At 49.5% G+C, this 22016-nt stretch overlaps 1 long non-coding RNA gene across 1 annotated transcript in view; it reads right to left on the reverse strand.

Moving 5' to 3' along the window:
• LOC135903108 (uncharacterized) overlaps window positions 1–21367 on the reverse strand; it is an 83372-nt gene extending 62005 nt beyond the window's left edge. Inside the window, exons 1-2 of the long non-coding RNA XR_010564724.1 lie at window positions 21183–21367; window positions 17227–17278 (exon numbers count right to left, since the gene is read on the reverse strand). This is a non-coding gene — a long non-coding RNA (uncharacterized lncRNA). The remainder of the gene's footprint in view (window positions 1–17226; window positions 17279–21182) is intronic.
• Window positions 21368–22016: the final 649 nt, after the last annotated feature.

Raw genomic sequence — 22016 nt, forward strand, 5'->3', positions numbered from 1 at the left:
CTGAATGGGCGTCACGGAGCGTTCGATTGCCAAGGCTCGCTGAGTGACGTATTGCTCTCCGAATTTTTACAGGAATGCCGAGGTCCATGCTTGACATCCTGTAGCGAATGTAACGCGTATGTTCGGTTCCAACGAGTTAAATAGCTGGCTGGTTGTAGCGCTATGGAAGCTACACGAATTCTTCGCCAACAGGAAGGCCGAATGCCCCTCGAGATGTGCTCATCCGAGCCGCGTCATCTGCTCAGCCTCTGGTGGCCATCCTCTTACCTGCTGCATGGTTGGAGGATTGACGCAAAAAATGTTTTGACGCCGTAATCATGAGCTGCGTTTACATGCATGTGACGGCAGTGCGTTGCTTTACCTGTACGATTTCCCTCCAGTTACCCGCAGCCTCCTCAGCGAGTACTACGGGCGAATACCCTTACAAATATTCCCCTGCACCACAGAGTCTGCTCAGCATCTACTTGGTGTTTCCTCACTACCGTCATCACGTACAATGCAAGAGTAGCGTAGTAAATAAATGATGCAGTGAGCAATTAGGCTCTTGTAGAGTTCCGCATCGTCAACGCACCAGCAGTGCTAGTGCTGTGGCGCCATCTCATAACAAGAAATACAACCATTTTTACGGCTATGTGCCATGTCTGTAGTGCCAGCAGCGTGAAAACAACCGATTTCAATAATTACGACCAAACATATCTAATGATTCGACCTCAGCTAGAGATGACACTTAGCATTGACGGATATGGCCGCTTGTTTCTTGCTGGCAAGGTGGTGAGCGAGTAACAAGCGCGAATTCGGATCTAAGCGGGTGGTACTGTATGGGCGCTAACATGTTGCCACGTCGCCATGTTGGCTATTACGGTTACCGGCGGTAACTACCACAGTAATTATCGGCATACGGACGTGCATGCGCAAACGTCCCAACATGTTACGCATCGCTATACCATATTATGTAGCGATCAAAAATAAAACTCATTTGTGTATACCCAATAATCAGCCAGTTACGCGTGGAACTATATACCGTAGTGCAAGGATATTACATGTGCAACCCTTGAACCTTCGGCGGTGCTGCAAGTAAGATGGAGGTAGGAGCTGCGAAGCAAAGTACTGCATCGTCAGACTAATGAGCGCCGACAGGGAGTGTTAGTGTAGTCACAGCGTAGCATTACACGGCGTAGCGGAGGCTCCAATGCGGTATAGCCTTGTGTTGGCACTTTGCCCACATGGTTTGTCTTGCCCGTCGGATTAGCCTGTGGTGCCTCGTCTCCTGCGGAGTGCAGCTTCAACATGTTTCAGCAGTGCTTACACGTCGCCTACTGCTCCAGTTACTATGGCCCCAACTAAACAACTGCTGCGCTAAGCGGCGCAGAAAGGAAAGGGCATCGACGGGCGAGTCTCGCTTTGGTCTGGCGAGACACAACGGCGTGAAGCAGAATAGCTTCGCGCGATCGCGGCGTACTATAAGAACTCTGCCACTCGCATTCCTGAAGCTGAGTGGGTCCTACTCAATTGGCTGCCCAAGACACAACAGAGTTGGATCAAAATGTCGCCGAAGTGACCCGACAGCTGGGCGCTGCTCGCCAACAGGACGCCGCACACCAAGCAAAGCTACAACGTGGTCGGAGGCCCGAAAATCATGCGCTTTTCGCTGCTGTGGACCATGAGTTCACGAAGCAAAGATGCAACAGCTTCTGTGAAGACACGCCTCACTTTCGTGCTGTGCCGATTGATATGAAGGAGGAAGGTACCCTAATTTTTGCAGCGTAGCTGTTAAGGGCTAGTTCACCAGGATCGTGTCCGTGTGTAGACACAAAGCTACCCATACGTGCGCCACTCCTGAAGAAAGTGCAATGCCGGGTCGATCTGAGGTGGAGGTGAAGCCGACGTTAAGCATTCTTCATACGTGGGCCGATCCCTAAGCTAATGCAATGCCCGGGTGACCCGCCATGGAGGTGCAGTTCGCCATTAAGGGGCCCACATGCACAGCTTCGCTGGTCATCCATGTACACAGAGTGGAAGGGCACTGAGTTTTTTCCTTTCCTCCATGAATATAGAAATATATATCTTACGCTGTGGTTGCGAGACACCTTCAGCGCAATGCTCTCGCAATGTTCAGGCCGTGTTCTGATGCAGAAGCACACAGCACTGGCCGCGTAACCGAGCCCCTCGATTCCGTCACCTGACTCCTGCCGCTGCCGCTTGTGGAGCGCGGTCCCTACTTCAGTACATTGAAGTAACGTCTCTCAGCGATATTCCCCCCCCCCCCCATGATGTGACGGGATCCGTTATAGCATATGTAAAGGCACAGGGAAGATAGAGAAGTTTTGTAGAAGAGAAAACGAATAAAGAGATGTATACAAAAATGCTAGGATGGAAAAAATGTATAGCGTACCTGACTAAGTCAAGCTGGCTTGGTGTCTCTCTGTCACCGCCCATTTGAAGGGGAACACCAATAAATCATCATCATCAGCCGCAGCCCGAACACGTCCGGCTAGTGCCTGAACCAACAATACAGCTGAGTTTGCAGCACTGCCGCCTACTCAGCGTTTCAATGGGAGCAATTCAAGACGAATGTTCGTGTCATTTGTGGTGCCTTCCCTCGAAGACTTTTTCAACGCAGGTCCGTTGTTTCTACCTTCATGAAATCTCCAAAAAAGCAGTCATTGTCTAAATCGCATTCTACAGCAATGAGGTATGATGAAACTTTGCACACAAACACTTGTATTCCGAGGAATAAAATAATAGTACTACTGTCCTGCCAATAATGCGCTAAAAGCGCACAGAAATAAATATTTCGCACTAACCATTCTTTCGAAAACGTTCGGAATGCGCCTTTAATGGTGGCACTCGTACATTTGAAACCACTTGATCTATTTTTTAATGCTTTGGAGTTGTGTAGGGCTACCGCTTAGCTTTGCAATGAATTAGATTAATAAGCTGTGTGGCATAATTGCGGAAATCTACATCAAAAACTAAAAAAAAACAAAAAGCGGTGCTTTCGCTTGTCTATTTTTAAGAAACCTGGCCATATTATAATATTGCTACGGGATAGTATTTCCGATGACGAAGAGTCGAGCAGCAAGAAGACGACGACGACGATTAGAAACTAGCGCGGGCTGTTGCCTCTTGGCCAAGCGCAGCGTATTTTCTCTTAAATATACTTGTACATAGCTTTTCATCTGCGTCTTCATCCGTAACATATCTGGTGGAGGTGGACGTTCCCTGTACCTCGTCACGGAGCTTCGCAGTGGACGGTACATCGAGCCTTCCTTCATGACTCCCGGCGACGACAACCAGACTCCGCCGGCTCCGACACCTGCTGCCACCTCGATGACCTACATCACTCTCCCCGCTCCCCGTGATCCTGGCGTATTCTCGGGCAAATATGGCGAAGACGTCGATTCGATGACTGCATCAGCCTGTATGAACACGTCAGCAGCAATAACCGATGGGACCCTACTATGATGCTCGCCAACGTAGTCTTTTACCTCTGTGGCCCACCTAGAGTTTGGTATCGCATGCACGAAAATGAGCTCACCAGTTGGGATTCACTTAAGACACAGCTTCGAGACTTGTTCGGCAACCCCTACGGTCACCAGCTTGCCGCGCAGAAGGCGCTTTCCGGCCATGTGCAGACGTCAACAGAGCCCTATGTCACGTACTTTCAGGACGTCTTGGTACTGAGCCGCAAATTTGACACCTACATGACTGAGTCCGACAAGGTTGCCCACATCCTCAAAGGCATTGTCGATTACGCCTTCAACTTGCTCGTTTGCAACAACGTAGCGATGGTGGATGCTGTTATAAAAGAGTGCCGCCGCCTGGAACTCGCTAAAAGCCGACGTATTGACCAGCAGTTTACCCGTCTACCCAACACCTCAGCGACATATTCCTGTGCCGACACTCCTCGTCCCAACAACACTGCCGATGTTACCAGGATCGTCTGGCGTGAGATCGAGGCCGCCTACCCGGATGCCTTCGGCTCCAGTCCCACCAACACATCAGCAGTCACGGTCTCACTGATCCAGGCAGTTGTCCGCCAAGAGTTCGAAAACTTGGGACTTCACACCATCTGCTCGGCCCATTGTCCTGATACCCGCCCGGCTTCTTCGATTCCGCCCCGTTCCGCATCTTCTTACCAACTACGTTTCCGCAACCCATCCGAATGGCGCACTGCTGACGACAAGCCCATTTGTTTCCACTGCCATCAAATCGGGCACATTTCTCGGCACTGTTGCAGTCGCTGGAGTTCCCCGACCCGGCCTACTTATACTGTCTACTCTCGCCCCCCAGGTAGCCCTTCTCGTCCCTATGCCGCACGCTCCGATAAAGCAGCCGCTGATTCTCCTGCACCGAACCGCTCCTACTCTCGTTCGCCTTCACCCCAACGACGACAATCTCGCTCTCCCCAGCACCATCGCTCCTATTCGCCGACTCCCTTCGGACGCCGCTCCCAGCCGGAAAACTAGACGATGCAGCGCCTCGAAGTGAGGCTGCATTACTCCCTACGCCACCAAATCATCTACTGACATTGCCCACTCATCTGAACCTTCTTGACGTGCAAGTGGACAGTGTTTCTGTGTCTGCACTCATAGACACTGGGGCGCATTCGTCCGTAATGAGCGCTGACCTTCGTAACCAGCTGAAGAAAATTATCACGCCCGCCACGACGCCTGTTGTCCGTGTCGCCGATGGCGGAACAGCCCCCATAATTGGTATGTATACCACCCGCGTCTCCTTCGCCGATCGCTCAACAATCGTTCTATTCACAGTCATCGCTCACTGTCCCCACGACATCATCCTCAGCTTAGGCTTCCTCTCCACACATTCTGCTCGCATCGATTGCTCCGCCAGTACTCTCCGCCTCGACCTGCCTGTTCTGGATCCCGCTGAACAACACCCTACTCACCTCAGTTCCGTCGACTTCGTTCACTTGCCACCTTCGGCACTGACTTACGTTGACTTCGTGTCATCCCCGCCAGTCTCCGACGGTCACTACATCGCGGCTCCTATGCAATACGTCCTCCTTACACACGGGATCCCAGTACGTCATACAGTTTTATCTATTACGGCGAATTGCGTCTGCCTGCCAGTGGTCAATTTTGGCTTGACGACACAAGTGCTGCCACGCGGGATGTCTCTGGCCCAACTTTGCTCATTCGAGAATCACTCTGTAGCATCGATTTCAGCAGACGACCATTTAGCCGATCCTCCTCTACCATCGCAGTCGGCAACTTCTACCATCGCCAACTTACAGAACATGATTGCACCCGACATGCCTTCCGAGCACACTCGTGTGCTCTACCGCGTTCTCATTTCCTACCAAGATATTTTTGAATTTAACGATTGTCCTTTGGCCCAAACAACAGCTGTCAAACTTCGCATTAATACCGGTGATGCCCCTCCTATTCATCGCCGCCCGTATCGAGTATCACCGGCTGAGCGTCAAGTTATTCACACTGAAGTTCGCAAAATGCTTGCCAAGAAAATTGTTGAACCATCATGTAGTGCATGGGCGTCACCTGTTGTGCTGGTAAAAAAGAAGCATGGCTCATGGCGCTTTTGCATGGATTATCGGCACCTTAACAGGGTTACCAAAAAAGGACGTGTATGCCCTACCTCGGATTGATGACGCCCTTGACTGCCTCCACGGTGCTCGCTATTTCTCCTCTGTTGACCTTCGCTCCGGCTATTGGCAGATTGCCGTGGACGATCTCGACCACGAGAAGACTGCCTTTGCAGCACCCGATGGTCTTTATCAATTCCAAGTGATGCCGTTCGGTCCATGTAACGCTCGTGCCACTTTTGAACGCATGATGGACTCCCTTCTTCACGGTTTCAAATGGTCCACGTGCCTGTGCTACTTGGACGACGTTATAGTATTCTACCGAACATTCGCTACGCATTTCGAGCGCCTCTCAGCAGTCCTGGACGTTTTTCGGCGAGCCGGTCTGCAACTCAACGCATCGAAGTGCCCATTCGGTCGTCGCCAGATTACCGTCCTTGGACATCCCGTTGACGCGAACAGAGTGCAACCGGACCCAGGCAAGATCCATGCTGTTACGCACTTCCCTGTTCCAAAGTGTGTCAAGGATGTGCGCAGCTTCATCGGCCTTTACGCGTACATCCGCCGTTTCATGAAACATTTCGCGGCCATAGCACGACCACTAACCGAGCTTTTGGAAAAAAGACGCCCCTTTCCACTGGGGCGATAACGAGGCCTCTGCATTCTCGCTTCTAATCGACCTTCTCACAATGCCTCCCATTCTGGCCCATTTCGATCCTTCTGCGCCTACCGAAATCCGTACTGGTGCCAGCGGTCACAGAATTGGCGCAGTAATTGCACAACGCTAGCGTGGCCACGACCGTGTTATCGCTTACGCCAGCAGGCTCCTCTCACCCGCGGAGCGCAACTATTCCATCACTGAGCGTGAGTGTCTTGTCCTAGTTTGGGGTTTGCGAAGTTCCGCCCATATATGGCCGACCGTTTTCCGTTGTCACAGAACATCACGCGATTTGCTGATTATGCTCATTGAAAGACCCTACAGGAAGACTTGGTCGCTGGGCCTTAAGCCTCCAAGAATATTCGTTCTCTGTCACCTACAAATCTGGCCGTCTACACAAGGACGCTGCCTGCCTGTCTCGCTACCCGGTAGACGAGCCTGACGACGCCGACAGTAGTACCGCCGACGGCATTTTCTCTGTGTCTGCCTTCGCTAACATCGCTGATGAGCAGTACCGAGACCTATCGCCGCTGCGAGTACTCATCGAGAGTCTGCGCTCTACACCTACCGACGCATCCGTTCGCCGATATGTCCTCCAGGGCGGCATTCTGTACCGAAGGAGCTTCCTCCGTGATGGCCCTGATCTTCTTCTTGTCGTGCCAAAACATCTACAACAGACTGTGCTCTTTGAGATGCATAACGCACCCACTCCAGGACATCTTGGGGTAACCCGCACGTACGACCGCGTCCGCCACCGCTTCTATTGGCCTGGTCTCGCTCGCTCCGTCCGACGCTATGTTGCTGCCTGTGGTCCCTGCCAGCGTCGGAAAACACCTCAGGTGCTACTTTCCGGTTATATACAGCCGATCACCGTCCCTGTGGAACCATTCTTTCGTGTTGGATTAGACCTCCTCGGTCCCTTTCCCGCGTAATCCTCTGGGAAAAAATTGGTAGCCGTGGCAACTGATTACGCCACCCGATACGCTATCACGTGAGCTCTCCCTACCAGTTGCGCCACTGACGTCGCGGACTTTCTCTTGCGTGACATTATCTTAGTGCATGGCGCCCCGCGACAGCTGCTTACTGACCATGGTCGTAACTTCCTCTCGAAAGTTGTCGCCGACATTGTGCGTTTCTGCTCTATTCAACACAAGCTGACTACCTCATACCATCCTCAAACCAATGGCCTGACAGAGCGGTTAAACCGTGCTCTTACCGACATGCTGCCCAAGTACGTTTCGAAGGACCACCACGACTGGGACGTTGCCCTTTCTTACATCACATTTCCTTATAATTCCTCCCGGCACGACACCGCCGGATTTTCTCCATTTTATCTACTCTACGGTGGCGAACCAACCTTTCCCCTTGATATGGTACTTCCTCCTGCTGCGATCTCAACAACCGAGTATGCGCGCGACGCCATCGCCCTCGCCGACCATGCACGCCCGCTTGCCCGTCCTCGGCTGACGGACTCGCAAACCACGCAGCAGCGTCAGTTCAATGACCGCCACCGTGATGTACAGTTTTAGCCTGGTGCACTCGTGCTCCTGTGGTCGCCCTCTCGTCACGTTGGACTTTCAGAAAAGCTCTTTTCGCGATACACTGGGCCCTACCGTGTGCTGTGCCTGGTGACGCCTGTGACGTACGAAATGGCTCCTGTAAGCTCAACTTCGTCATCTACTCTTGCATCTAGTGATGTCGTGCACGTCAGTAGGCTCAACACCTACTACACTGCTTCAGACGCCGGCCTTTAGTCGCTCCGGGATGGCGCTTGTGCCACCGGGGGTAGTGCTACGGGATAGTATTTTCAATGACGAAGAGCCGAGCAGTAAGAAGACGACGACGACGATTAGAAGCTAGCACGGGCTGTTGCCTCTTGGCCAAGCGCAACGTATTTTCTTGTATATATACTTGTATATAGCTTTTCGTCTGCGTCTTCCTCCGTAACAATATATTACTACAGGAACTCAAAAATCATAGTTTATTGCACTGTCTTGATGTGTAATAACACAGCTTCCAATGTATCAAAAAAACTTTGATCGCCTGAAAGTTCATCAGTGTTGGCGTGCCACAAAATTTAAAAAAAAATTTAGTTTCCAGGTAAACAAGAATAAAGATGATGAGTTCAAATATTCTTATGAAAGCAAAGTCTTCCTTGCTCGCGCGCACGAAGTTGAGCCTCGATTGTCGACTGAGCCTCGCAAGGAAGGAAGGAAAAGGTGGAGAAGGAAAGGCCGGGAGGTTAACCAGTTTAGCTTAACAGGTTTACTACCCTACACTTGGGAGCGGGAGGGGGAGGAATGAAAGATGGGGAGAAGAGACAGAGAGAGTACATAACACGGCACACACATCGTTACTTACAGGTTGTCCCTCTTGCGGTACGTGACATGACTGTCGCAGCCGCTTGTCCAAGCCCGTCTCCTACATAAACCGAAGTAGTCCCTTCGTCGCCTTCAGCTGCGATGTTTTCTGTCGGCGATATGTGAAAATAGTTGCAACTGACAATGGTCTATTATGAAGGTGCGCTGGAATGGACGCCAGGGACATTATATTCAGGACAGTCGCACAGAATGTGCTCCAGCGTGTCCTCGCAAAGACAGGCATTGCAGAGAGCGCTGCCGGCCATTCCAATGCGAATCGAGTAAGATTCCGTGAAGCCTACCCCTAGCCATAAGCGATAAAGCAGGATGGCCTCACTTCGGCGGAGTCCAGTTGGCATACAGAGATGCATCAAAGAGGGCCGGTCGTATTGACGATTGCTCCAGCTGGTCTGGCTGCTTGGTGTGCACGACAGAGAGAGCGTGATCTCCCGTGGCAGCACTCGAAGTCTGCTGGCTGCGTCGGAGTGTGAAAGTGGTATGGCCTCTTCCGGTGCGTCTTCAAGAGTTCGCCGAGTGGCTCTATCGGCGTCTTCATTTCCTATGACGCCACAGTGACTTGGCAGCTACTGAAACATCACTTGATGTCCTTTCTCATTTGATGTACGGAGTAGGCATCTAATATGGAGCACGAGCTGTTCGAATGGCTCGCGACGCCGAGCTGATAGCACAGATTGTAGGGCTGCTATTGAGTCACTGGAGATGGACCATTGTCGAGGTGGTTCCCGATTGACGAAACAAAGGGCAGCGCGAAGAGCAGCTAGTTCTGCAGATCTCGATGGCGTTGGGTGGTGAGTCCTAAAGATGATGGTAATATCTCTTGCTGGGACGACCACAGCACCGGACGAACACTGGATGTTTGCGGAACCATCAGTACAAATATGTGCACTGTCCGCGTACCTCTCGTGCAGAATAAGCAGAGACAGTCGTTTAAGCAGAAGCGACGACAGCTCAGATTTTTTGCCGATTCTTGGTACGCTGAGATGGACTGTGGGGCTGACAAGACACCAAGGGGGTATCCATGGTTTAGATGCAGTGGTGTAGCCCGAGGGACATTTGTCGTTGTACTTGACAATAGTTTTAGAGAATGATGCTTGGTGCCTGTCTGAAGGTAGTGCTGCAAGGTGGTAATAAGGGGCATGTGCAAAATGTCTGATGTGCGTTCTCAGGGCTTCCACCGTAATGTGAGTTTGCATTGGGTGGTCCCGAGCAATCGCAATAGTTGCCCATGTTGACATACATCTGGGCAAACCAAGGCAAACTCTGAATGCTTGAGCTTGTGCTGCCTGCAGAACATGAACATTTGTCTTGCAGGTGTTGTTCAGTACAGGTAGACTATATTTCAAAAAACCGAGAAAGAGAGCTCTGTAGAGTTTCAGCATTGCGTCTACTAACATCCCCCATATCTTTCGTGTCAAGTATTTAAACAACTGGGAGGTTGCTGTCAGGCGCCGTTTCATGTAGGCCACGTGGGAGCTCCAACAGAAGTTTTCACTCTCGCATGCAGCGTACGGCGATCGGCGACGATGTCGTCGTGTTTTTACTTCATACGGAACGTCACGCCGATGAAAACGATGGCAGATATGCGCTTGGAGGGCCCACATATTTGCGGTAGCAATAATAGTTCTATGCCCGCTAATGTTTGCGTAAGATGAAATTAGGGCGGTTCAGCCACCACGGGATTTGTGAAAAGTACATAGATTTGCCTAAACTTTGTCCTTCTGGACAAAGTTTGAAAAGTCTGGACTTTGTAAATTCGTCATTTTCAACGAATTACTCTGCAATGAATAACTAAAACCCCATTATTAAAATCATCCGCCGACAGGATTTGAAAACAGAACCTCTAGCACAGGAGCCCGACATTGAAACCATTACGCGATGGACGCATGCATCGAACAAGCGGCATAGAACAACCTTATGAATTTCTTGCGGGAAAGCCAGCGTCTTGAGGCACTTGAGTAGTTTCAATTTGGACACCTCGACAGGTTGAGGCGCTGTTAGTAGGGATTGAGTGTGCTCGCAGAGTACAGTCAATTCGCGCTAAGCGCATTTTGTAGCCAAGCTGTATCGGTATAGGTCTCGGTTTTAAAAGCGGAGCTTCTATATTACTATGTTTCTGTTTTTTTTTTTCTGCATGCTTAGAAGAGGTTCGCGTAGGCAAAGAAATCAATATAGCTAAGTCCACCACTCCGACGCGACGGGTTTCCAGCGACGCTCACCCGTGCCCCGATAACTCCGAGCTATAAACGCTAAAAGTACGTTTAAAGTCCGACATAATATTGTCTGCGCCTCTCTCCTGTGACGTTAACATCATAGAGAAAGAAATTAAACAAGAGGGGACACTCCTCAAGAAATGGCAACAGGAAACACGTCACGCCTAGTTTCAACTCCATCCGTTAGTTGACGCGAGCATCAGAAAAAAAGAATGTGAAATAAACTTAAAGACAACGTTTTACTTTTTTATTCTTTCCCACTAAAACTGAAAACGTTTTGCGTGTAAATAAAGGTATACTTTGAGACTTATTTTTCTTGCGTTGCCTAGCAACAAGCTAGCGGCACGCCAGACGCGCGTGCATACGTCAACTGCCAGACAAGCCGCAGGAGTGAGCGAGGCCGGCTGCGCATGTGAAGCTCGCGTGCTCGGCGACCCGTCTCTTTTGGATGTAGCCCAATTTCTGGGCTACATTTCGACACGGCACCACTGCACTACTGGACTACAGCAAGGTGAGGAATTTTGTCTTACAGTCTGCGATGCACTTCAAGCATATTTAGGCTTACTGCACAAAACTGAACTTATGTAGTGACGCAGTTATCCAAAAACAGCTCCACCGTCCAAGCCTAGTTAATTTGAGTTAATTACTCGTACTGGGAGATGTTGGCGACGCTTTCTATGATCCCAAGCATAATTATAACTTATTTCGGTAGTTTTTGGGCACGCTCGCCGCACCTGGATTTGTGACGAAAAGCACCTTGGCCGTGTGACGCAGTTTCGCGTGTACTGAATCTTACCGGGACAAGTTTTGGCGCTTTCTCTGACCCCAGACATTATTGCAACTAATTTCCCTACTTTTCGGGGTACTTTTGAAGCACAGTGGCTGCGCTCTGCGTAGTGGCGCAGTTAGCGAAAAGCAGCTCGTCTGTGTGCCGCAGTTTCGCGTGTACTGAATCCTACTGGCAGAAGTTCGTGACGCATTCTCTGACCCCAAAAAAGTATTGTAATTAATTTGGTAACTTCTAGGGATACTTTTGAGGCATGCTCGTTGTGAAGCTGTTAGCAAGAAAGCAAGCCGGCCATAGTGAGTTAGTTTTGCGTGTACTAAATTTTAGTGGGACTAGGTTGTGACGAGTTTTATGGCCCTGGAACAACATATACCTTATTTCGGTACTCACGCTTGTCGAAAACGCGACGAACGATTGCCGAGAATGATAACACGGGAGTGTTGCTTGCGCCGGAAAGACGCGTAATGGTACGCCCACACTAGCGACAAAAACGCGCGCGACACGCCGCACGCGGCAAGCGCCCGCGCGGCAGACGCGTGCGGGCAAGTCCACAGTCGCGTTTTGCGGCACGCGGCAGCGGCCCGTGGAGTCCCGCGTTGTCTCGTTCCATTCGATACTTCTCGCGACAACGCGCTCTCCGTTCTGCCCATTTCGTCTTCCATCGGAAGTGTGTGTTTTTTTGCGCCACTGCCGGCCACGCTCAGGCATGTCGGATACGGACGAGGAGCTACTGGTGACTGTGAACACTATAATACTTGTTTGTTCTTTACTTGTGCGACGCCGACGTGCCAGACAGCGGACAAGAAAGTTTTGAGTGCGGTACAGGGACACTGAGGGCCAGGCGCACACTCTGCTTCCCCACCTTCACCAATTACTCACCTGTCATGCCAAACTGCTGTCCATAATGTGCCAGCGGTTGGCGCGCAGCTCCTTGTCCGACGCTCGATTTATCATAGAGGTACGCATATCCGCGAACGGTTTCCAAAAACGCCTCCATTGCGAGGCGAATTCTTCGTCGACGCCTCAGTGGCGGTGTGGTAAGGCTTAACAAAAACAGCCCCCTTGACTGGAAATGGCCTCTGAGATTTTACGGCGCGCGCGTCACTGTTCAGTCTCGGAGCCCATAGATTATGATTCTTTGCTTATGCGACAGGTGGCGCCACAACAGCGCGACTCGTAAAGCGGCTCGCTTCTGATTGGTGGACGTTTCGCGTCTGCCGCGAAAAATGGGTCTCGCACCCATTCGCGCGTTTGCCGCGCGTTGCTGCCGCTTTTCGTGAATCTTGCCGCGCGCGACAGCACCGCTCGCCGCGCGCGTTGTGTCGCGCGCGTTTTTGTCGCTAGTGTGGACGTACCATAAAAGATAACACAGAGGAGCTCAAGAACTCGACATTTCTGTCTGCTCAGCGTCTGAAAACAGGCTTTGCACCCACGACTCTGTCTTGAGTGCGACAGTGCGACTAGAAGGCATTCCACGAGCGCATAACATGGTATGGCTGAGAGCCTGCGTTGTAGCCACCTCTGTGTATTTAGCGTACGATCGCGTCTACAGAGGCCAAGTTGTTTTGGAAACGCGCAGTCACCCGTGTATTCGAGCTCTTAAAGTACAGGAAATGATGCCCGAGAACGGAGGGATGCTTGAAAATCGGATGTTTTTTTTTTAGACTTTATGGAATTGTTTGGAAGGAGTGTATTTGCTACGAAATGTAGAAGTGAATTTATCTGTAATGCCGCTCATTCACCACTTACGCACGTTTCGCCTCTACACGCAATATTCCTGTTAGGTCAATATAAAAAAATGATAAATGCTTGTACTTGACTTTTTTGCAGCTCATGGCATCCGGTGGAGCTTCGTACGGCGACGACTGCTGCTTACCTGGTGCCACAACGTAGGATGACTGACTCCTTAGGAGAAGAAGCCCGGAAGAGCAAAACAAACATTTCATCATTTTAGAAGACGTCTTGCGTTTTCTTTATGAAATTGCACGTGACACAGATTCGGTGGAGGCTTGTAAAAATCGTTCATAATCATTTTTACTGAATACTAATGCGATTCCGCGCCAAGGCCGCACGTGGTTCAGCAGAAGCAGCGAAAAAAATAATGCCGCGCCGATCAGCGGAGCCGGCGCGGCGTGTACCAACTGGTGTTCAAAACGCACGCGCCTAAAACCGAAACCCGAAGGTGTTAATACCATCCGCTTGGTGTGGTACACTCAATTCGGCCACTCGGCTCTATGGGAGTGTCCGCTCTTGTTGAAATTTCTTTCTCTATGTTAACATCGCCTAGCGACGTTATCAGCAGTTGCGTTCAGGCAGTGCTATGGGTAGGACGCGTATTGTGCGCACCGAGGAAGAGCGGCGTGCTTTCCAAGAGCGATGGCGTGAGCAAACGCGGCAATTGGTGGCGGGAAGCGGCTGACGGCGAGCGGGCGTCCGTCGACGGGCCTGGACCGTCGCGTAGCCGCCTTCCTTCCGGCGAAGGACAGCAGCGTGAAGATCGCCTTCACGAACAGCAACGGGAATGGGCACCGCGGCGGTGGACGAAGACCACGGACGACGAGTGTACTGCCAACGTCAAGTGTACGCGCGATGCTCAACGGCCCCCTAATACAGCGAGGAGGATAGGTTTGGCATTGAACGCTATACACAACTCAGTGTACCAACAACGCGTCATCCGCCATGTACAGACTTGGCGTTTCCTAGAAATCTTTGCAGCATTGTGGTTCAGCCTACGGCCGTCGACCATGGTGACCAGAAAGCGATGATCACTATGGTAACAAAATAAAATAAAAGATGGCAGAACCCCTATACCACGTGTATGTGTCTTTATTCAATCAATATAGCAATCACCACGTATTATTAAATCAATGAAGTCGTGACTATACCCAGCTTCGCAGATCATCTGCTCTTACAGAGTTGGATGGCACTTAATCTTTCAGAGACCTAACAGAAGATATCAAATTAACAGCGATCAGTAAGGACGTCTTTCAGGGACAAAGCGCAGCGCTGCGGATCCAGTCGAATAACTGCGAATCCCAATGTAGAACCCTTTCGCTTAAGACACAATAATAGCACAAGCTTCCTCTATGACATTTTAAAACAATATGTTCGAGCGACATTGATAGCTCTCTTGTTAAGAGCAATCTGACTTCCTTCAATAGGGAGCATATAGCCTTATAATAAAATTTTAAAAGCAGATTAGCAACGTCACGTTGAAACCTAATCACCACGTCACATTCGTAGGCAAAGCGCGCTATCATTAGATGCCTTCTCTGCCCTTTTCCTCCACATCGCGAATTTTCGCTGCTGACTTGTGCGGTCATGCTGATTAGACAACTTGGACAACCGGTTAGTTGCAAGAAGACATGTGCATCTGGGGACCGTATAACGTAAAACTATTGCAATACGTTTTTATTCCAATCTCCTGATGTCAAATTTGCGCAACAGACGACGCAAGCATCGGGCGGTTACCCGCAGCGTTGTCTGGACGAACCAATCAAATGCTCCCGTGGTTCATAGGAGTCACTTTTGTTTGTTTGAAAAACGAATGACATTGCCTGCACTGACCGGCTTGTCTTATCTAATTGACTCAAAAGAGGCGAGGATCATGCTCAAGTGGAGAGTGACTCGATGAGGCGAGCCACTGCACTGAATATCGATAACCGGATGAAGAGGGTGGTGCCGGCGTCTGGGATGGGTCCGCTTTTTCTTAGCTTGTGGTGGCTCGTCGACAATTGCGGCGGCATTCAACGAAAGCTAAAGAATGACGCTAAAACAGATTCTCAACAAAGAAGAGTTGGCAGAATGAGACTGTAAACGTGCCGAAAGTTCTGGGAAACGTTACACGGCCACGCAAATAAACCCATGCTCTCCGGTAGGGGTGAGTAGCCATTACCGGAGCGATCGGTGGCTGCCATCTTTTTTTATTCCTTTCGGAATGGGGCAGCCTGCGGCTATTCAGAAGAAAATTCCGTTTTGTTCGGCATAATAATGCATATTTAACGCGCACGCATCACTTTGACGCGGCAAGTTCTTGCGATTTTGTGACGTCGCGTGAGAGGCAGGTGAAGTGGGTGCAGCCCGAAAACAATTGACCAATAGCCGAGGGCTAATGGCAAAAAGGTGTCAAATCAGAAATAACAATTTTTGTTTTGTTCGGTCAAATTATTTATAATCAGTATGTTCACATCATATCAAATAACGACCTAATGCGGTTTTCGTGACGTCGTGTGACAGACAGGTGAAGTGGGCGTGGTCCAAAAAGCTTTTTACCAATCGCGGTGGGCTGATTGCAGAATTGGAATAGAAAAGTTTGGAATACATTTATGTTATAACGACCTAGGTATGTAAACCCGTAGAACGGGTGCGTGCCCCGACGTGGGCACGGAACGAAAGGATGGAGTTTATGGTGCTGTACCCATGGTTGGCGCCTTTCAGAATTTGAACTACCTGCGGCGCTACCGGCCTTCCAACAATGCCCTGACGGCCGCTTTCAAATCGCTGTGCACCATCTCTTTCGGATCGCCTTGCATGGCGAGTGCAAAGACCACTTGAACTACAGCGTCTATATTTTGGCTGAAGCTTCAACGCACTGGCGCAGCTCCGACGCGCCAGGAGCCGAGCGACGCTCGCCCGCGTGCCGCTAACGTGGGACTAGAAACGTGCCTTTTTAGGGCTGCTACACCGACGCTTGACCGCGTTAGGCGCGTGTATTGTCCGACGCTATCGTAGCGCCGGCTAGCGTCGCTCGTCACCGGGCGCGTCGGAGCGTGTTGGCAGCATCCGGTTACGTTGACTGCGCCAGTGCGTCGAACCATCGGTCGAACTATATACGCTGCTCTCAACAACGTGGCGTAACGTGTGCGCGCGCTCATGCTACGTCGGACTGTATTTAGCTCTTTAGTCTCGCCATGGATGACAAGCCGGCTAGGCTGTCTTTGCGTGCGCTTCAACACAAGCGACAGGCTGAATCCAATCATCCAATAGATAAGCGCTAGGTCGCAGGCTGCGAAATCTCAAGCGAAGGCAATGTTGGCTGCTGAAACACCGGAGCAAAAGAAGACTGTATTATCACGTTATAGATAAGCTTACAAGCGAGGAAGCGTGAAAAGATCGTAGCTACTGCAACCACCGCCGTCGCTTAGGAACACGAACAACAACAAGAAGGAGACGAAGCCGTGGTTGCAGGCAGTGGCATCCACAACGAACGCTTGACGGACCACACCCTTCGGCTGGCGGCAACCTCGACTGCGACGGCCAGCTTTCACCGTGACTTCACGAACAACCCGTTCGGCAACGTGTGTAACGTGTTTGAAGTACTGTGTCTTAGCCTAACATGGTTTGCATAGTCTTTGCAAAGCCAAGCCAAACAGTTTGCTCGTGAGGACAAGTTTACAATAGTTAAACTTCGGTCAATTTTTTGTGCTATCTGACCCCTTTGACTATTAAAAATTTGATGCAGCTAAAAAAAAACCATTCCATATAAATTTGCCACGATGATCGAAGAGGAAGCTTGCGAAGGTGATTCTTTAAATATGATTGTATAAATAAGAAATTGATGTCTCCGTATGCCTCAATCGCATCAGGCAACAAAAGTCATACGCAGACTGAAGAACCTCGCTCACCTGATTTGCATAGCACTTTGGTCAGCGATCAAAGCGAGACTTGCGGGGAACCCTGTGATGGCAAACACATAAAAAGAAACAATACCCCTCTTTGTGAAATAAAGCCGATGTATCGCTTCGTTAAAATATCAAAAGTAGCGAACATTTCTTTTTTGCTTTGGCATATTGGGACTTCTGGCTCCACATGATTCATGGCGCTACTAGCGTATTCGATTGTTCTCCCCATCGAGGCCTCGAATAATAGCTTTCTCTTTCTTTTTTCACAGAAAATAGCTACCACCTTTGAGTTTTCTCTCACTGTACATTTCTCATTGCCGAGGCAAACGCTGTGCAAGGACGCGGGAGAATAAGCTTGTATGAATTCTGACTCATTCACGAGTTCTTTCGTTAAGAATCATTGACGGCGATCGTAGCAAATAAGAATAAGTACATTTTCGCGGAAGGGAGATATATTTGAAAGAATTTAGTGGTAAATTATTTGTACCATGAGATCAGTGCGGAAAAGAGGTATCAAAATCTCCACACGTGGAAGAACACAGCGTGTTGTACTGCGTGCTTTGAGAATAACTGTTTAGGCTTCTAGGGCAGGGCAGCGCTTGTCTTGTGTGTTTTCTTTTAAATCTTTGGTGCGTTGTACTTAATCTTAGCGTAACCCTGAACACGTAAATCCAGCTATGATGGGTGGATGGATGGATGGATGGATCTATCTATCTATCTATCTATCTATCTATCTATCTATCTATCTATCTATCTATCTATCTATCTATCTATCTATCTATCTATCTATCTATCTATCTATCTATCTATCTATCTATCTATCTATCTATCTATCTATCTATCTATCTATCTATCTATCTATCTATCTATCTATCCATCTATCTATCTATCTATCTATCTATCTATCTATCTATCTATCTATCTATCTATCTATCTATCTATCTATCTATCTATCTATCTATCTATCTATCTATCTATCTATCTATCTATCTATCTATCTATCTATCTATCTATCTATACTCTTACGCCGACCCAGTTGCCCAAATAGACTTCTGCATAGGCAACCTAATATGTGCTATTGGTCGTGAGTCCATCGGGCTCCTTTCATTGTTGTCACTTCAGCTTCGTGATATCCTACACTCGTCATGCCGTCGTAATCACGCCTTCAACGCCGACACAGTGACTCAAGTTGTCTAATAGTTGTCTAACTATTTGTCTAACAAGTTGTCTAACACCGCTAACGTGATGCCGTGGTGGTCAATCAATCGTCTTCATTCCAGCGTCGTGATGTGACTTTTATCACGTTGTCGTCCCGCTTTCTACACCAATCCAGTGTTTCAAGTTGTCTAATAGCTTGGATGACGACGTAGTTTCTGTTTGGAGTGGCGCCAAACAGAAGTGTCGCCGTGACCACGAGTGTCGGCGTGACCGTTGTGTCGGCATTATTCCGGCTTTGTCACTCGGCTCGTCACACTGTCTTTTTATTATTGCCATCACCTCAGAAACGTCGTACAAACGTCTTCATGTCATCGTCTTAACACCGCATTCTTCGTTCCATCGATGTCAGTCTTTTGTCTTCCTTCATATGTAATTGTACGGTGGTCATTTTATCATGAATGTGCCGCCCTTATCACGCCGTCATCGTCAGATAGTCGCCATCATGCCTTCACTCCCAGATCGTCGTCTTAATGCCATTATTATCCTGCCATCGTCATCACTCCAGCTTCGTCATTCAACTAGCGTCATTCCGTTGTCATCCTCCCATTGTCCCCATGCTGTTTCCATGCCATCGTCATCACTGCATCGTCGTCATACTGTCGTCGACATGCGTTTGTCGACAAGATCAATGGGATGCCGTCACTGTCATTCCATCGTCACCACTTCGACATGCGACTCTCGCCATGCCTTCATCGTCTTTCGTCGTCGTACCATAGTCGTCACGATTTCGTTTCACCATCGTCATCGCTTTAACACTGTCAGCCTATTGTAGTCCTGCCATCGTCGTCATACCACCTTCATTGATTCACCGACGGTATTCCTATTTCGTGAGTCTATCGTAGTAACGCTATAGTCATTCGATCGCGGCGATGCTGTCATTGTCATTCCACCTTCGATGTTAAGTCACGATCACGCAGACGCTACCATATGTCCTTTGTCCTACTGCCGCCGTCATGCCGTCTTGGCCGTGTCATCATCATTGATGCATTGTTCATTCTCGCTTCCTGGCCCGGTCACCATTAGCGTCACGCCACCGTCATCATGCCGCCTTGGTCACCTCATTTCTTTCATGTCGTCGTCATCACTTTGACGTCATTAAATCAGCGTCATATTTGATCACTCGACATCTTATTGCCGTAATTCTGTTGTCGTCATACGCCTTTGTCGTTCAGTCCTTATCATTCCTTTTTCTTCATTTCATCCTTACTGCATCGGCGTAACAGTCGTCGTCATAGTTTTATGTACACGAGCGACCTTCACAAGCGAGTCCCATAACATAATGGTACGATATCGGTGTATGAGGCATAGACGAGAAAACCATGGCCAGGCGGCGCTACTGCGCCTCCTGACAGCGCCCCAATGTGGAAACGCCAAGCAGCGTGGTCGCGTCGTGGCGCAGTCTCCGCTTCGTTTACATTGTGCCGTCCGCGCTTATCTTCGCTGCTCGTTCTCACGGCGCCCCGTTTTCGACGGCGGCAGATCGCCTGCTTGCGCAACAGCGATGGAAAGATTGCCGTGCGGTTTCAAGAAGGTTGCCGACAGCTTTTTTTTCGTGGCGGCAACCTCACGATAGGGGAGCGTCTGCTTCCGAACGTGTACAGCGTTGAACAAATTGTGGACGGTGATGTGAGAGTCAAAGCCAAGTGCGTGTCACAGGTGTTCGACAAGATCGTAGATGACGTCGAGTTAGAGGTACGCACCATGTTCAGAAATTTAGCCACATTTATTTCAATTACAACATAAGTCACACTGGCAGCAGGAACTTCTGTTGTCATACTACTCGATGACTGTAGATCCATCAGGCTGCTTCTTGACGGTTCGGTCACTTGACAAAGGCATGTTCTGGAGTCTGTTTCACACGTGTCTTGCTGCAGCTGAAGAGCTGTGTCGCTGCAGTAATAAAGCACATGTCCTGGTGGTGCTGACTGCTGAGAAGACTGTTGTCATTGCCCTTGGTCTGTCTGACGCCGCTTCCATCTGCATCACATATAAATGAAACAGTATGTGTGCCTATGTGTTGTGGGGATTAAATTACTCCCAATAATATGTTTGCAAAGGTAACGTTCCTGTGATTGTGGGCATATATTATTCTACAAGAGTGGTACCACTACAAGCTATGATCCTTGCACACTTAGATACTTAGAAAGCATGGACAAACAACAAACATAATGCGCACGTCTCGAGCGGCTGCTTTCCGATCTGCCGCTTCCCGACGCACGCGACGACCGCGGCTTGCATTAAATACGGTCTGCTACCACACAAAAGTAGCGCGCGGCCCCTTTCGTTACCTGCACAACTAGTAATTTAAGTTGCAGCGTTTGGAAAAGGGGAATAATTCTCTTGAAGTCGTCCATACCGATCGCCAGGGAAGCCACAGTGCAATCAAATAAATTTGGGGGTTCTAAGTGCCAAAACCATGCCAAAACCAGGAAATCATTATGAGGCCCGCTGTAATGGGGAGTCTCAGGAATAATTTTAACCTCTGGTGGTTCTTTAACGTGCACAAAAATCAAAGCCCAGGGTAACAAGGGTGTTCTTGCATTTTGCCCCTATCGAAATGCGGCCGCCGTGGCTGGGAATTGAGCACACGTCGTAGAGCTTAGCGGCGCAATACGCATGCATTTACCGCTAACAAGCGGCGGATGCCACCACAATTCAACAACGCGACATGACTAAACAAACGGCCGTGCACTATTCCGCTTTCAAGATATTACACGCGAATGCGAAAGTATGAGACTTACTTGACTCGGCGCACTGCAGTTATCCATGCTTGTCGTCTGTCCTTCTCGTACCACTTCCCCGGAAATCTGTAGAACTTCACGGGCGGCGTACGATCTTTCGTGTTTTCGAGGCTCCTGTGGCAATCGACAACGCATCAGTATTGCGTGCCACCTTTCCTGGCTGATAAAGTCGCACTCGGCATCGCAAAAACCACGTGCACGAGCGCTCCCGCCGTACAGAACACGGGCGCGCGCTGGCGCAGCTACGACCCTCGGAACTTCCATCGGTCCGCTAGGGGAGCACTCGGCGCTGGTGCCGCGTGGGCAAACTTTAGGTTGCCTCGTCTATATAGCCGATGTGACGGAAATATACAAATTACCACTGCACGTGTTAAATAAACGTGACTTCAGGAATACGGTGTCGCCACTTTACTCAACTGCTGTTCGCAATGCTATCGACAGTCATATTGTGATGATTTGCTTTCTGCAACAATTTTTTGATTCACACAACCGCCACGCATAGATTTCTCGGTGATGCAACTGAATTACGCAGCGTATTCAAAGGGAAGCGCGAGAGAGGAATTGGGCTGCATAGACCGGCCGCTTCATAAACAGAACGTCTCTGGTGTGTCGATACTTTGCTTACAATACGATGCAATTCGGCGTGTCATTACATTGTTTCAATGCCACAAGCATTAACGTTGACGTTCATCGAGAGTTGGGGTCTGCGGCAATTTGTTCTCGCGTGAATAACGGAGAAGCACTTCAGAAGAAGGTCCGGTTCAGTTTCGTGCAATAAAATTTGTAGAAACTCATCGACACAAACCAAGTAACATAATAATAACATTTGTATAC

The sequence above is a fragment of the Dermacentor albipictus genome, chromosome 1 (assembly GCF_038994185.2).
Source record: "Dermacentor albipictus isolate Rhodes 1998 colony chromosome 1, USDA_Dalb.pri_finalv2, whole genome shotgun sequence".
In the NCBI taxonomy this organism is placed as follows: domain Eukaryota; kingdom Metazoa; phylum Arthropoda; class Arachnida; order Ixodida; family Ixodidae; genus Dermacentor; species Dermacentor albipictus.